The sequence below is a fragment of the Tasmannia lanceolata genome, unplaced genomic scaffold, assembly GCF_043159265.1.
Source record: "Tasmannia lanceolata isolate RefF3 unplaced genomic scaffold, GAP_Taslan_0.1 ptg000020l, whole genome shotgun sequence".
NCBI lineage: Eukaryota > Viridiplantae > Streptophyta > Magnoliopsida > Canellales > Winteraceae > Tasmannia > Tasmannia lanceolata.
The window spans coordinates 17842577-17860689 of NW_027518697.1; the positions used below are offsets into that span (position 1 = coordinate 17842577).

General features: G+C 40.9%; 1 pseudogene; it reads right to left on the reverse strand.

Annotated features, from left to right (window-relative positions):
* Positions 1 to 519: 519 nt before the first annotated feature.
* Positions 520 to 4423, reverse strand: LOC143855127 (uncharacterized; annotated as a pseudogene).
* Positions 4424 to 18113: the final 13690 nt, after the last annotated feature.

Genomic DNA, 18113 nt, shown 5'->3' on the forward strand with positions numbered 1-18113 from the left:
ACAATTTGAAAAATACGAGATATAATGGCTTACACCACATAAAATCTAAATTATTTGGGTTTTTACGGGCACAATGTGCCCGGGCACCCACTGGCACCTGCGGGTCCACCTGGCCCGGCCCAGTTTTGACGTGATCTGTACAGCCTGGTCAAATTTCAAACAGGCCACTAACTAGTGGCCCGGACCCGTAAATTACGGGCGGCTGGGAGGACCCGCGGGTCCGGGTCACTTTTTGCCAGGTCTAAACTGAGCCTACCAGAGAGCCTCTAGTTTCAATCCGACACAAAAGCTTTGATTCCAAATTCTAATGGCCTTAATTCCATACCCCAACAAATGATCTGTTTTAAAATTATTTTTTGCCAGGTCTAAACTGAGCCTACCAGAGAGCCTCTAGTTTCAAACCGACACAAAAGCTTTGATTCCAAATTCTAATAGCCTTAATTCCATACCCCAACAAATGCTCTGTTTTAAAATTCTGAAAAAAATTGGAAATGTTACTAAACACTCTGTCGATGTCAATTTCTTAATTTCAACAAAAGGATCCAAATCTTTATTCCATATTTAACCTCTCTAAACTTCTGAAAACATGTTGATCATTCCATGACCATTTTCGATTGTAGCTAGAAATAAAAACACAAGGAAACTCATACAGACTTATAATACAACGTTTATATACTACGATTTATCATTTCTTAAAGTTGGGCTCTGAAGGACTCTTGCTTGAGCTTACAGGCATTAAATTACGTTTTATGAGTGCGTCTTTGATTCCCTTCAATTTTTGGAGAACATCTCTCATACTAATGCGTGCTTCAGGCAAATCGAGGGCACAAGATAACCCAACACCGAGAATGGAAATCAAGCATTCTTGCTGTTTTATGGTGTACCCGGGTTGGCCTTTGTACATGAAATCATCAATGGGCAGAAGTTCTGGGTCCAGTACATCGAGAATGTTATTAGAGAAAGCCGAATAAGCCCATCTGTATAAGCTTAGATCTCCAACGAAAAAATTGTCTGTTGGGCTTTTCCCAGTGAAAAGCTCCAACAGCATGACCCCATAACTGTAAACATCTCCTCTCGTTGACGGTTTCCCTCCCATCCCATATTCTGTTTGGAACTCCAAAGGTTAGAAACAGAGAGCAAGTCAATTTACAAATAAGGTTAGAAAAGTCGAATATTGTGTGCTGTAGGTGTGTGTGGCATCATAGAAACTTTTTTGCACCCCATTTTCCAGCATTCCATCCCTTTTCCATATAATTTTTTTTTTCCAATTAGGCTATGTTTGGCTGCCATGAATTTTTTTATATATAAAATATGAGTCTGTCAGGTGCTGGGAAAGGCAAGGAGGGTGAGAGAGGGAAAGGACTGAGACAGCATGGGTGTGGAGAGGGTGAAAAGTGGCCAAAAAAACTGGGAAAAGTAAAACTCAATTCGAAATTTGAGTTTCCTTTGTCCATATTTTTCAGCCACTTCCCACCATCTCGTAACCCATGCCCTCTCCACTTCCATGAAAAAAATATTCATGTTTGTCAAACATGGCCCAAAAATTTTACCTGCATGAAAACAGCCCCTAGGAGGAAACTTACTAATGCTATGATGAAAAGGTTTCAATTACCTGGAGGTATATATAACCTATGGACCCCATGAGACCATGTGTGGTCGATTTGGATTGCTGATCAACCCCTTCTTCTACCAGCAATTTGGCCAACCCGAAGTCCCCTACCTTTGCCGTCATTTCCTCGTTCAAGAGCACATTGCTAGGCTTAAGATCACAATGTACCACAGGTGCTTCACAGTCATGGTGGAGATAATCCATAGCACTTGCAACATCAATGGCGATATTCAGTCTCTCCATAACACTCAGCCCATATCCACTTTCATGCCTTCTTCTGTGCTGAACCCAATCGTCTAAGCTCCCATTATTCATAAACTCATATACCAGAGCCTGGAAATCGATGTTTCTGAAGTCAATAGTCGAGCATGAAGTCATCAGTTTAACAAGATTACGGTGTCTGACATTCTTCAGAGCTTCACATTCTGCAAGAAAGCTCTTGGACGCTCCCTTTCTTATGAGGTCGAGGACTTTCACTCCGACAGTCATTCCGTTGCTTAGAATTCCTTTGTAGACGGATCCAAAGCTCCCTCTTCCAACTAGATTTGTTTGACTAAAATAATCCGTCGCTATTAGAAGTCCTTCATAAGAAACCATTTGATGCATCCCCTTGAAGGATTCATGCATCTCTGCAACTTCTGTTGCATGTTTTCTTTTGGAAAAGAATACCCATTTCAAGCCAACAAGAAAACATAGTATGATGAATCCTGCAGTTGGGATGACAATAAGAAGTATGACCGATCTGTTGTGCCAACACGATCTTCTTCCGTGACCGGATGGAACTCGACTATTGTAACATATGGAAGAAGTGCAAAGCTTTGAATTGCCTTCAAGATGCACTTGTGATAGATTTCTAAAGATGCCAGTTTTCGGAACTTGTCCTTCTAGATTATTGAAGGAGAGGTTCAAGGATTGAAGAGCCTGAAGTTTCTGAAAATCATTGGGAATTGTGCCCGAGAGCTGATTCATGGAGAGGTCTAGATTCTGTAATCCTTTCACACCTCCAAGAGTAAGAGGAATAGGGCCTGAGAATAAGTTATTGGCCATAAACAGATCCTGCAAGCTCTTACAATCTCCAATGGAGTTGGGGATGCTTCCTGATAAGCGATTGCTGGAGATGTCAATCACTGCAACTTGTTCCAATTTACCTACCTCTTGAGGCAGAGGTCCTGTGAGAGAGTTCTTGGATAAATTGAGAAAAGTGGCCATACTAGTGAGGCTGAGCACTTCCTTGGGTATGGTCCCATTCAGCTTGTTATTTGATAGATCTAATGAAAGTAAACTTTGGTAGTTCCCAAAGCTGGTGGGTATTCCTCCCTCCAAATCATTTCCAAACAACTGAAGTTCATTCAGATTGGAAAGATTTCCAAGGGATGCCGGAATTACGCCAGCGATCTCATTTCTGGCCAAACCTAAAATCTGAAGTAACTGAAGTTGGCCAATTTCTTTAGGGAGCTCTCCGGAGATGAAATTATAGCTCAAATTCAGCAGAGCCAAGTTGCTCAGACGGCCTATCGAGGGAGGTATCTCACCATAGATCTGATTCCCACCCATGTAAAATTTTGTGAGCCCCTTTGCGAGATTCCCAACAGACTCTGGAAGCACTCCCTCTGAAAAGATTTTCATCCAAAGCAAGGTATTCAAGTTTCGTGCTGTTTGTCAAAGAAGTAATGAAACTTAGGCCATCGTCCCCTGTGCTGACAAGCCGATTAAACCCGACAGTATACATGCGGAGCTCGGGGAGATTTCCTAGTCCTTGAGGGACTGACCCGTCATGAAAATTGTGTGACATTCTAATACTTTGGATCTTGGTGAGATTGTTCAGCGATTGTGGAATTGCACCGGTGAATTTGTTGAAGCAAGAATGAAATGACAGCATATTCGGGAGCTTAAGGGCGAAATCATTTGGAAATTCACCCCACAGTTGGTTTGAGGCAAACGCAAATGTAATAAGGGAGGAGATGTTGTACAGCGAGATAGGAAGAGTACCAGTGAGACTGTTTAATGAGATCTGCAGGTGTTTTAGATTTTGTAGGCGGCCTATGTCAGTCGGTATTGTTCCGTGGAGAGAGTTTGTGGCCAACTCTAGAGTGGTAAGTGTTGTGATGTTTCCAATTGACGGCGGGATTTCCCCAAATAGAAGATTACGGCTCAAAGTCAGTACTTGGAGCTTTGGAAGAAGTTCGAGGTCAGTAGGAATTTGTCCCGATATCATATTTCCAGACATTTCGAGAACCGTGAGTTCCAAACACCTGCTTAAGTTAAGAGGAAGAGAACCTTCGATGCTGTTGGAGCTCACATTTAGGACCTTTAGTCGAAATAAATCAGCGATCCGACCCGGGAGAAAGCCTGTGAGTTTGTTGTTTTGTAGGTGAAGGAAACGAAGTAAAGAGAGATTTCCAATGTTCGGACTAATCGAACCAACTAATCCGAGGCCCCGCAAATCAATACCGGAGACTCTCTGCCTCACTTTGTGGCATGAAACTCCGGTCCAATTGCAAGGACTAGAGTAGTCATTCCATGAGGAAAGGGTGTTGGAAGGGTCACTTATTATTAAAGACTTGAAAGAAAGTAACGCCTCCTTGTCCGTAAGAGAGTTGAACTGGGCTGATTCTACTGTAATAAGAAATGGGCTTTTCTGTAATGCGGAAAGGAGAGCCAAAACAACTAGGGAGAACAGAAGATAGAAACCCATAACGCTGCAGTAGAAGAAATGTGAGAAAATAACTATGGGTGTAGGAAAGATGCGGCAAGAAAATTGAAGGGGAGACGAGAAAATCTCATTCAAAGAAAGAGAACTTATGTGTGATGAGGTGCAAAATCTCAGTTGTGTTTTTATAAGAGAGCAACGCTGCCCAATGGTAGAAAAAGTCCATGCTTGGGCTGATTCTATTGGCGAAAACTTTTTGAGCTCTTAAATTACGGACGAAACTTGGCTCAGGTCAGGGTATGAGGAAAGTTCCTAGCAAGGGTTGTGGAAATATCATTACTTCTGAAAATAAAAAGCAGGCATGGAATTTATATTTTTACACTCCACACTCTTTGCTATTATAGGGGGTATGAGGAACTTTCCTCTGACCCCGACCTAAGCCAAGCTTCGTTCTTAAATTACCACCTCTCTTCTGAGAAATACACAACCTCACCTACTATTTGCATTATCAATGTCAAATACCCACCCTGTATTAAATTGGTGCCCGAAACATGAACCGCATGGTATATGTGAGAAAAACATAACTACTCTTTATTACATAACATACTCCTTTTAGTCATTTGAAATTTAATTTTTTTTTTAAAATAAGCTACTTTTATTAAATATTACTTTACTATATCCCAGCCTAATGATCTCTCAAGATTTAAAATGGGTGGCATTGTGTTTACACCCGGTTTTTATTTTATCGGTCATAAATGATCAACAAGTGATCGTCCACGCAGACTAGGTCAAACTACGTGCGACACTGTTGAAATGACTCGATCAAAGACGTGGCATGTATGTTGCCAGTCATGGTAAGGTTGGAGATGGCCACCTCGACTATGGAGGACGCGAAAATAAGGTAACCCAACAGGGGTGGTTACCACAAGTTTCCCTCCAAGAAAACCGTAGGATGAAGAGGAGTGGTTACCCAAATAAAGCTATATAATGAGGCATCCGTTTCCAAGGAAGAGGTCTTAGAACGAAAAATCAAAACAGATATTAGCATTTTATCTTATCTTTCCAGTACTTGTACCTTTTACTTTTCTGTAGTTGTAGTTGTCATGTTGATGATTTTTCCTCCGTAATCCAAATATGGCATACCTCATTTCTATTAAAAACAGAAGATAGATGAGTTGGATAAACCTTTTCGATGCGGGGAGATGAGGCACAGACTATGTCACTCTCTTTAAGGTGAATTTGCGCCTTTGCGGAAACTTATTCTGATGCAGCGGTGGGAGCCAGTTTTTTCCCGTGCTGCATAGGACGGCAGGGGATCACTACATCGGGTTCTCAAAGGAGTGTGTATTTGATTTGCGTTACTTGCGGACTTGGGACCGTAGTCTTAACATCGCAAGTTAAAGAAACTCAGAGTTGCCACCTAGGTTAGAGCATAGGACCCGTGCCTGTTCTTTTAACGAAATGAGCATCGGGGCTCGAATTTTGTTAAAAGAACAGTAACCAAAGGTGAAATCCCATTAGGCAACCCAAGAAGGGGGGGGGTGAATTGGTTGTCTTTAAAGATTTTACCCTTTCTGAAACTTTTTTAGTTTCACCCTAGTTTTAACTTTTTTCAATCAAGTTAGTTTGATTAATCAATCTTAGTAGCAAGGATGTGAACTTTATTCCCTAGTTGATTTTATAACTTGACTAGAATTATGAGAGGCCTAATTAGCAAGAGATGAATATGCAATTTCAACTTAAGTGTCAATCACTCACTCAAGTAAGGATATGAATATGAAAGCACATACAAGAGAGAGTAAGAGAGATGTGTACCATCACCAATCAAGAGAAGGAGGTAGAGAGTCAAAGAAGATTGCACACAAGATTTTTAACGGTCTTAAACCCATGACCTACTCCACTTTTCCCAAGCTGATCTCTTGAGGAATCCACTAATAATCTTCTTCGCCACACCGGCCGATTACAACGAGCACCACCGCTCCAAGGGACTTAAATACAGTGCCATTTTCGCCAAATACAAACGAGCACAAACGCTCCAAGAGACTTAAATACGGCGCCCCTTTCGCCAAATACAATGATGAAGAAAATGAAAGATGTTTGTAGCTCACTTTGCCTCTTTGTAGGCTAATTGCAATGTGAAGCTCATTCACTCTCACTTATAAAGAAGATTACAAGTCAAGCCTAAAGTCTCTCAAAGGTATTTCAAGATTAAGGCACAAGAGAGGAAGTGAAAGTGATTTTTAGTTTCAAGAAGATTCTCAGCTTGTATGATAGTCAAGGAGTATTATATGAGCCATTAAGAAATTCCTTTGAAAGCCTAGAGACCCATATATATGGTGGAAATAAAAATATAACCTTTTTAGGGTCTCTAACGGCTAGTACGGAGGCATGCCACGGAGCTCCGTAGTGACCGTTATGCATATTTTAATTTTTGGACAGGTTGCTCCACAGAGCTCCGTGAGGTTCCACGGAGTTCTGTACCTGGATTCCAGATTTCAGCACCGATCTTGTAAAATTCATATCTCATTCGTTTCTCGTCGGATTTCGACGTTCTTATACTCGCTTTGAATAGAAACGAAGAGATATTTCTGTTAAAAATATTTAAAAATAGTTTGGACCAGTTATGATAGGTTTTAGGTGCTGATCTCAGTTTGGCCTTTGGAACTTGTTTTATACCATGTAATAGAATGCCATATGGGTCCCAACATGTTGGTACACCACCATGGTCTTTCACTTATCCATTTAAGTCCTTTTTAAGGTTGTGAGTCTCTTTGAAAAATATTTTTGGGTGGTTTTAAGATGTGCCTTGATCAAGAGAGAGTCCAAGAGAGAGAGGAATACTGTAGACACCCCATTTTGACCGAACCCTTTTATGTTTTGTTTTAAATAATTACCCTAATAAGCTAGTGTTTTAAGGTCCCAAATTGTGCCCTAGGTTAGCTTAGGGTCCCACCAGGATCCCTGCAAAATTTCGTCGCGATCCGAGCCCGTTTGCCTAGCGAACGAGCCAAGACGATGTTGTGGTACAAGTTCAGAAGGGTGGCAATTTAGCCAGAAAAGGGGGTTGTGCTGAAATCCGAAAAACCAGTTCAAATTAGCCATTGTGGGCTGTCCAGGAGGATATGTGGGTGCGCAGATTAGTGTACAACTTAATTGAGGGGTGTATTATCCTGAACCAGGGCAATTTCGTAATTTGCAAAGATGCTTTTCTTCTTCTCCAAGTCGCCATTAAGCCCTAAGCTAGGTTAGTGAGTGATTAGGGCTATGATTAGTTAGAGGGAATCTTAGTTGGTTAGGTTTCTTTTGATCTCAGCCATTGAGTGAAAAGGTGATTTTAACGGTTGAGATCATTTTTTCAAAGAAGATATTTTTTGCAAATTTTTTCCCCCTGTTTTCTGCTTGGGCCACCTCTTGCGGAATAATAGTTGTCCTAAATTTGCCAAGGGGGGTGTCCTGGAAGGTTTGGGGGTATCAAATATATCGTTTCTCGTTTTCTTCTTGTGCACCCCCTGCCAGTTAAAAAATTGTTAAAAATTACACTAGAGGTGGTTGTCCAGGTAGAAAAGGGGTGTGTTTAATTACGTCTTTTCTTTTGTATAAAAAAAAGAAGCCATCAAAGCAAAGAGGAAAAAAGCTCATTTTCGTAGAAATAGCAGAGAGAGGGAAGAGCGAAAGCAGAGAGAAGAGAAGAGAAATCCCTAAAATCCAAACCCATTACCCATCTCTCCATCTTCTCCGGTGTCTCGCCGGAACTCCGGCCTCCCCAGCTCCATTGCCGTTCATTTCCACCACCGGCCATCCTCTTCTACTTCTTCCCTACCCCTATTTCTGCAAACCCACCACCGAGCCACCATCTCCTTCTCCGGCCATCTACTCCGGCCATCTACTCCGGCCCCGCCATCTTCTCCCCTCTACCATTGGTCAACACCACCATTCATTCATTCTTCTTCTTCTTCTGTTCTTCCAATCCGCCACCCATCTTCTCCGGTAGGTTTGCCGGAATCCGGCAAGGTCCTCACAGCCACCACCTTCCACCTTCACAACCTCAATCTCCACCAACCGAACCGCCACCTCCTCCACAAACCCATCTCCTCAGCCATCACCATCTCTGTCTTTCAAGCTTTGAAAACCCATTTCTGCAACTCCGGCCGGCCACCTCCATTAAATCCGATCAAACCCCCTCTAGAAACCCATTTCGTTTTCTCCTCAAGGACCCATTTCAACCACTCCCAACCCCTCACCTCCACCATTTTATCTCCAACCCACATAGAAACCCCATTTCCACACCACCCGTAGCCATCAAAACCCACCTCTGCAATTTCCTTCTCCGGCAACTCTGCCGGAATCCGGCACCGGCACATTTCCTCACCCAATCTAACAGCCACCTCCTCCAACCACCAAAACCACCACCCCATTCCCATTTCTCCGCACAATCCAATACCCCATCTCAAACCCACATCAACCTCTAACCCCATCCATCTCCTTCAACCCCAACTCCTTTTCTACCGGTAAAATCCGTAGATTCCGGCCCGGAATCCGACCATCCTTCTTCCACCACCGGCCTCCTCCATCAACCCCCTTTTCTCCATTTCTAAATCCACCACTATCTTTGACAGATTCCACCCAAACCAATCTCTCCCATTTCTCTGTCATTTTCTCAAGAGGGTCCTGCTGATTTTTTTTTATTGAGAAAAATAAAAATAAAAATCAAAGAAACTGAGGTGTCAAGCGAAGAAGAGATAACTCAAAATTATTGTTGGTCATCCCCAAGACAGGAAGTTTTGGAGCATCGGCTGCCTGCATTGCGAGTGTCGAAGGTATGAGCTTTGTTTTTTTTTTTTTTTTTTTTATTTTATTTTATTCTCTTGCTTTGGATCGGTTGTTTAGCAGGCTCCTTGATTTCTTGACCCCTTTAATTTCTTTGGTTTGGTTTGATTCTAAAAAGAGATAACAATATGATATAGTTCAGCTTGGTGGCATTTTACTTCTTCTCGATGTTTGAGCTAGATAGGGAGTTAAACTAATCATGGTGAGAGGTGGAAAATATACTGATGTGGTTCATAGGAAGGATCTGTAGCTTGTTTCGTTTGTGTTGGATATCACTGTCCAAATGTAGAATATTCACCATAGATTTTGTCATCTATTGGACTCTTGTGTGTTGCTTGATGTTTGTATTCCTTTATTTTGGTTACTCATGACCAATTCATTGTAAGGAAGTAATGAATTTAATCTCAGTAAATTGGTGTGTTGTGTTATTGGAATTGTTGTCTCCTTTGGGTTGAAAAATAATTTGAACCGGGAATACTCATATCCATAACAGGGCATGGTGATTGTAAATGGTGATTTATATATATATATGCTCATATTATTCTTGCTGACCATAGCTTTGCATATGAGAGTGAGCGTGTGTGAGCAGGACCGCCTCTTATGGATTTGTTTTTTTTTTAGAAGAAATGCTAGTGTAGCCATTAGTTTCTGGTACTCATGATTTTTAGCTTGTTCTATTCGTTTGTCTAACCATGCCTTGGGTAGCTGTGTGGATGGTGCGATGTAAAAGTTGCGACAGGCGTGTTTTATAGCTTTGTTTGATAAGAGATATAGTTCTAATAGCATTTGGGTTGCTGAGATATCACCTTTCATTATGGCTGTTGAGTTACATGATACACTCCAAAAAATTTCATCTTCAAAGAGTTGTAAGTGCATTCTATCATCCTGTGGTTTCAGTCTTGTTTGAAGAATTTATTTGATCAAACCTCTTTTGAACTCTCATTACAATAGTTAAACCCCTCATATTTTTTTTATTATTATTCCTGAATCTGTCCCAATTCTCTGTCCAGTCCAGCCCCTGAATCTGTCCCAGTCCTATCACAATTCAGTCCATAAATCAGCCCATGTTTTGTACTAACTCAGCCCTGTTCGTAAGCACAATTCAGCCACTGTTTTGTCCATAACTCAGCCCATAAATCAGCCCCATTTAGTTGATTGAATGAACCTTGCCCATTTGCTGTTGTATAATAGAGCAGTAAGCTTAAATGAAGTAGACAAATGAGATGAAGCATGAAGAAAATGAGCCTATATGGCTGTTCTCTCATGCAGCAGGACAGTAACATGGTGTAGGTATGTGTATGAAGGTACACATGGCTATGAGAATAAGTGTATACATGCTTTTGTGAATGTCTCTACATGTCAATGTACAGTTGCAGGATTTGAAATAAGCTTCATATGAATATTAAGTGAGGAAATGATTGCATTGGCTACTTGATTTGTTAATCCTGCTGTGAGCATATTACTTGTGTAAACTGAAACGAAAGGAATGAAGTAAATTCGGGGTGGCTTGTCAAAACAGGGGTTTGCTAGTAATAATGAACATTAATACTGGCATGCTTGTGGTTTGAAATTGCACAAGTTCAGCTCCCTTCTTCTCGGTTAGCACAACAAGCTGCGAGTTTAGTTCTACTCTTCATTGTGTACATTAGGAGTTGTACAAATTCATTTTTCCCCTTTAATGTCTGTATCAATAGGTGTATAAAATTCATTTTTTTTTTCTCTTAATAATCAGTATTGCATGAGTTAGTTTTCTCTCTTCATTTCATATGCTACACATTGCAAGTTCAGTCCAGCACTCCTGTTTGTTTGAATGTTATATATATAACTGAGGAGGGAATATGAAATCTATGACGCTATATTTCAAAGAACCTTAATATTAATACATATCTTAAATAACAATGGGTTATGCTAACTTGGATTTTGTCCCTGAAGGAGAATAGATTTATCCAAACAGTGTTTATATTAGTCGGGTTTCTTGTGGTCTAAGTGAACAAATGATTATTGCACATGAAATTATTGCTTATTATCACACTCTAAAGCTGGTGCATCATTAATAATGTCTTTCTACTTTGGTATTTTAATGGCCATATACATGTGGTAGGCCTTTTACTTCCGAGTACATGATGCATTTATGGCAGTTGAACTGAAAGTGTGTATCATAGTGATGTCAGCGTTTCTTAATGATAACATCTATCTTACTATGTGTTAATTCCATAGTATTTGTCTCATATGTTGGCATGTGAGATATTCTCATGAGCTGTAGAATGATCTAGCTGTTTAGATGTCTAACTTTTCATTGCAAGGGGCGATGAAGGCGATAGCCCAAGCCCATCTTTAGGGGACTCGCTCAATCCAAGTAGCGCTCCCCTCTTTTGTTTAGTAGTCCTATCCAGCCTTTTGGATTTCTTTTTACCATTTTTTTTAAAAAAAAGAACCCTTCTCTGGGCAATGATAAGGTTACTTGGAGCCCGACTTTGTGTTTTGTGGCTCACCGTTTTTTTTGCACTTGAATCTACACAAGTTGATGTCCCCTGTATACACTGAAATTTTTACTAATTGGAATTATCATAATCTTTTGATATTTCTAATACTCTTCTTACCTTAAGCATTGAGTTAGGTTCTGAAGACAATAATAAATGGACTGTTCAGGTGAGATTATCTTGAAGCTTATCATATTTGTTTAATTTTATTTAAATATATTGTTTAATAGGAAGAAGGAAATCAGATGACTACTCTATTCGATATTATCGACATGAGTACTGTCTGATTTCAAGGCGGTTTGTAGGAATATTATCCTGTGTATTTGTGATATCAGATGATTACTTTAGCATCATCTGATTTCACCCCCATATCGGGGCAGTGGTACTTGTGGTTGGGCATAGAAGTGTTTAATGTTGTTTCTTGCTTTATTAGGCTATCCAGCTGCTGGTCTGGACTAATTAATGTTGTTTATCATTGTATGATTGCTATTATTACAGATTGTGCACTCTTTAGTTGTAGATCATATTTTGCTGATATTTGATTTGTTTTTATAATAATTGATTGGAATTTGCGATTATCTGGTAGTATTTTCCTCTCTCTTTGATTAGACTAGCACAGTCTTTTAGATTTCTGTTAGATTTCTTTAGATATTATAACCTGTGCCGGGGGACATACTCTGTCTCGTTAGGCAATCTTCCTTTGGAGGCAGGCCTCATTTGTAGAATCCTCTCTGAGATTGCACCTCAGTTTGTTCTTTTGTTAATTAGAGACCAATTTGGTAAATTAGTTGTCTTAGCCTTGCTTCCTTCTTTGCAAGGGCAATGATAAGGTTGCTTAGAGCCCATCTTTGTTTGTTTGGGAGACCCGTCCGGTCTCATTCCCTCGTTAATCCTCTTTGTGTGCTTTTTGGTTTTGGAAGAACACCCTACTCGGCTTGGCTTCATACCCCTACCCTTATGGGTATTGGGTTGCACATTTGTTGCACCCTGAGGGCTAGGTAGCTGTCCGGCCCGGTTGGGTGTTTTACCTTTGCCAAATATGCACAAAGTCTTTTATTTCCTTTTAGACCCGCCCGGTCTCATTCCCTTGCTAAACCTCCTCTTTGTGCGTTGTTTGGTTTTGGGAGAACACCTTACTCGGCTTGGCAGCATACCCCTACCCTTATGGGTATTGGGTTGCACATTTGTTGCACCCTAGGGCTAGGTAGCTGTCCGGCCCGGCTGGGTGTTTCACCTTTGCCAACTATGCACAGGGTCTTTTATTCCTTTTTACTTGTGAGCTTCTCCTTATTCGATAGTCCATTCGCATAGGAGTCAGCCCTGATTAGAGAGTCTTTGACTCATTCATAGTGTTATTAGAGTCTCTGACTCATTTGTACTTCCTCCCTAGTGTTATTAGTTAGGAGTTTTTCCATTAGAGACTAACTCAGTCATATAAGAGCCTTCCCTGCTTAGGATCTTAGATTGTTTTCTCTGTTCTTGGGGCACCGTCTTTCTTGTTGTGGTTTGTCTCTTTGAGACGCCAGTTTCTTGTTGTGGATCGTCTCTTTGAGACCTTTGTTGCTTGTTTGGGGTTTCCCCTTTTTGCTTTAAGGCTTTGCCTTAGTTTATGGTATTACTTGCGTGTCCCCTTTAAGATTGAAAACATTTAAAGGTTTAGAGCATTGGAAATGCTTTAAAATCCAAAAACATTAGAAATTTAAAACTCAAAAACATTTGAAAGCTTTAAAAATATCAAAAACATTTGAAAATATAAGAAAACCTTAAAAAAATCTGAAGTGTTGAGTGTTTATTTTAGAAGCGTAGTTTGAGAGTTCGTTTCGAACTACGTTGGCTTGATCCTCTCCCACGAGGTACGTAGTGCAGCTCGGGATCTTTATCCCAAGTCCAGCCAAACTTTTGTAAATAAACTTTGAAAATCTTTCAAAAAACCTTTGAAAACCTTATTTTCCAAAGATCTTCCCCTAGAGTCAGGAGTTTGTCCTGGGTAGAGAGTTTTAGAGTTAGGAGTTTGTCTTTGATGTGTTGTGTGGTTTGTTTGTGTTTGTGTTAGAGTTAGGGGTTTGTCCTAGAGTAATAGGAGCGCCTCCGTCCGGTCAGTTGGCGATTCACATCGCCGACTGATGACTAGGTCTAGAATGCGCTAGTGATCCCATTGTTTTCCTTAGGAAATGCAGCCTAGTTACACATAGGTTGTAGGAACCACCTGCATTAGCTTAGGGCTAACCTGCATTTAGTTAGGGCATATAGGGTGTCCTAAAATCTACAATTCACTGGAATTTAAATAATCGTACAAGAAGCTTTAAGAACTGGTCCGGTCTTTTAGATCGAGTCTAGGATAGAGGTCTAGGTGTCTTAGGCATCCTAGCTTAGAATAGACGCGAAGAACTACGTTGCCTTGATTCTCGTGGAGGCGGGGATACGTAGGCTTCTTTGGATGAATATCAGACCATCCGAGGACTCGGGTTAAATCGTTTAGAGTCTTAAGGTTCGTTGTGTTGTTATGTTGTATATTGTGTTGTGTTTTCTTACTTTCTTGTGCAGACCTTATACTTGTAGTTGTAGCATGCATGTGTTCGTCCACCAGAACTTAGACACCAGTTAGGTATGTCACTCATAACCTAGCTATGCTTAGGCAGCACATCTTTCATTTTATTTGATGGGTGTTTATTATCTTTATCCTCAGGAAATGCATGCTTAGGTAGACGACCCCTGAGGATTGTTCCCATTTCACATGATTTTTGCCCAAAATTCTTCGAAGTTAATAAATAAATTGCATAAGAGACCAAGTGTTCGCACTCGGGCGAATTGGGGGCGCTCTTCGGACCTTCTCCATTCGTCATCAGGCACGGACCTTTTGTATCTCTGGTTATCCATTGCAAACAGAGCATTTGTTTTGGTTCCATGGCTTGTCCATGGATGGCGACTCTGAGTTTATTTTAGGTGTGTCTCGGTTTCGAGCCCCGGCTCCGGATCTTGGTTTCGAGCCCTGGCTCCGGATCAGGATGTATCTCTTTCTTTTTATATCGCCACTCATGCTATGCTGTGAGGGTGGCACCTGTTTCGAGAGTTCCTTGGCAGAGCTCTCCTTCACGTTGTGGAGATCTTAGAGGATCGCAGGAGGGATCTCGCGTCCCTCGGCACAGTCCTCCTCAGGATCGGGTTCCACAGGCTGGCGACTCTGCTGGGGAGTTCTTGAAACATTGCCTAACTCTATAAAAATGCCATTTTTACTAACTTTGGAGAAATTTGAGTTAAAATCATTTTAAATGGGAACTCTATCGTTAGAATCCAGGGGCACCAGACAGGTGCGTAATTAAAACGAGGGATTCACACACTACACATCATGCATTATCATATTTTGTTATTTATTTCATTGTTTTTCCTTCTTGGCTCCACGGGATAGATTCGATGCGTACCCGACTGGGATGTCTTCACCCTGATGGTACTGTTGAATCTATTTCCAAGCTATGCGCCAGCGCTGCAGCCGTAAACACTCGGTGCACTTGTGTTTACAGCAGCCGATGAGCAATGAAGCATACTATGTATAACACTCGGTGCACTTGAGTTATACATATTAAGTATGGTTCATACGCATAGTACCCATTAGATTGAGTCCGGAGCCCTACTTTGTTTTATATATTATGTATGTACGTATTGACTTAGTGAAATCCAACTAGGAAGTACCCGTGTTTATATATGTATATTGCATTCATATGGGGTTGAACATGTGTTGCTCACACATGTGGAGCCTAGAGTTAGGAACTTTGTCCCATTAGTAGACTAGGGTAGCTCATTTTATATGGCTACAACACGGTCCCAGTACACTCATCAGTCTGTCTTGAGTCGAGACTTCCTTGACTCCGCTAGATTAGAATTAGGGCTGGTGCCCCTGGTTAGGATATATGTGTGTGTATATATATATATATATATATATATATATATATATATACTGATTATATGTATTAGGGTTCTCCTCTTAGTTAGAGTTCCTTATTCTTTTCAATTGGTTATATCTATTCTTTATTCAGATCTAGATCTAGTCAGTGGCTTTTGCTTGCCATTACCTCGGCCATGATCTGTCATTCGATCTGTTATTTATAGGATTTGACCCGTTGTCATATGTTCTCACCTTCGGTCGGTCCTTCATTTGGTCACCTTTGTTTGGTAACCATAATTCGAGCTTGTCTTACCACCATTATTCGTACATCTTTGATTGAGCCGTGGGGATCCCTTGTGTAGCCGTTATGCTGCCGAATTTTATCTAGTATATGTTGAGCATGGCCGCTATTTCTTAGAGTTAGGAAAACCATGAGACTTTCTTGTCTAGCGTCGTCATGCTGCCGAATTTTGCCCAGGATATTTTGAGCATGACCGCTATCCTTTAGAATTAGTTAAACCATGACTTTACCTTATCTTGACTCTCTTGTCTAGCCGTTATGCTGCTGAATTTTTCGCAAAATATTTTTGAGCATGGCTGCTATTCTTAAGAGTCAGTTTACCTTGTTTCGATTCCCGTGCATAGCCTCGATTAGCTTAAAGCCCGTTCCTAGTGAAAAGCTTCTGGTTTGATCAGTCGTGTTTGCATCCCCTTCAGTTCCACTAGGTTAGTGGCCTGTACAGGTCATTCTCGTGGTCACAATTTATTGGCCACCCTTTGGTTACGTATCCATTCTTTGGTTGTATCGTAAATTCATCTTATGTGTATATTACTCAGTAGGATTAGATCCTTGTTTGTCTGCTCGTGGTGTCTTAGATCTGGTTGATGGCTTGTCTGCTGTCTTTATGACCACGGTCTATCATTTTTCATCGTATTAATCGAATAGTCGTTGGTATCCATCATCAGATTTAGATCTGGTCTATGACCTACTTCTGTCATTTTGTGGCCATGGTCTACCTCTCTGATTTGCTGATCATCCTTGATCAGTGATGAAAAATTCTGTGTCATCAATTTTATCCTTCCCATGTGATTAATCGTTAAATTTATCCTTGTCATTTATTTATACCAGGTTATCTTTGTTTTCTAATAATCTTATCCTATCTCTATGTTAGGTTTAATCATGTCGAATAGCGTATTGAAGGATTGGATTAGTGATCTTACCAAAGCTCTCCCGCGTGAGTGTGAAAGGAGCATGATTGATCGATTTATAAGCACATTCAATCATTTGAGCGTATCCGATGTGAATTGGAAATTTCTCCAAGCAGCTGCAAAATTCTGGGATCCCACCCTTCATGTTTTTCGATTTGGTTCTTTCGAATTCTGTCCGATCTTCGAAGACTGGTGCGCTCTGTTAGAAATCCCACCTGAAGGACTTTGGATTCGACCTTCAAGTATGGACTCCCATTCTCTCTTCTGTGAGCTATTCAAAAATGATACTATTGATGCTCTACCTTGTTTCAAGGGCACATACGTGGAAGTTTATGATCTCATTAAACTTTTTTCCAAGAGCATTGACCCTGCTAACTCTCATTTTCATACTTGTCGGCGTAACGCTTTAATCTTTGGAGTTCTTGCACGTCATGTCATTCGTGGAGACTCCCGTGCCGCCCCGTTGGCTTTGCTTGGTGTGGTAGACCAAATTAGCAAAGGAAGGAATCCTGTTCCTATTATGCTAGCAGAAACCTTTTCTGGACTAGACCGTATTGATCATCAAAAGGTTCAGAATAGTTTCTATGGGTGTGTCAAATTGTTATACGTATGGCTTTGTGAAAAACTCACTATTCTCCAGCCACAAGGCCGCGACAAGTACACCCTGAAAAATTTCCCGTCCTGGCAACCAATGGCCAACCAACCGCAATCCATTGATGAGTGGTATAATTGGTTACAGCATGTGGAGAAAAGTCAGTTTTGTTGTGTGAGTCATCCGTGTTTACACGTTATCACCAGCACTTACCCATATCCATTTGTGTATCTCATGGGTCTAGAAAAGTCAACCTTTTATGCACCAATCCGTTTACTTCATCAGATCACGGGACGCCCATGTCCTCCCGGAAATGTAACACCTCCTCCTTGCGAAAAGTTATCTCCTGATCTCATCAATACCATTGTGGCTGCTTGGAGAAACAAGGTCGTAGAGAAGAGATTTGCCTTAACATCTAAGGTCCGATGTGGGGAGTTGCCAGGAAAGCTCGTGGGCAAGAGAGCTCGGATCGAAGAGCTATGAAGATTCATTTTCATGAAATTGTCATTTTAATTTCTTCAAATTTCATTGTAAATGGTTACTTTCATCCAATTGTTAACAAAGACTAATGTTTTGATTGTAACTACATTTTGACTATTGATCAATGGAATAGCATTTATGTATTTCTCTTATCTTATTTGGTACAGAATACTTTATCTCAATGCTTATCGTTTTAATGTAGTATGTTAATTTCCAATTCAGGGTTCTAAAATCGAGCAAACATCGCTCCCTCAGGTGTCAGTCAACCTGCGTGGTCTAGACAGTCAACCACGTCTAGACTCATTCGTCAATTTGAACCGCTAACCTTACCCGAACAATCTGCATCCTCTTTATCTGAATCATCTGAATCCCTAGAGTCTGTCCAA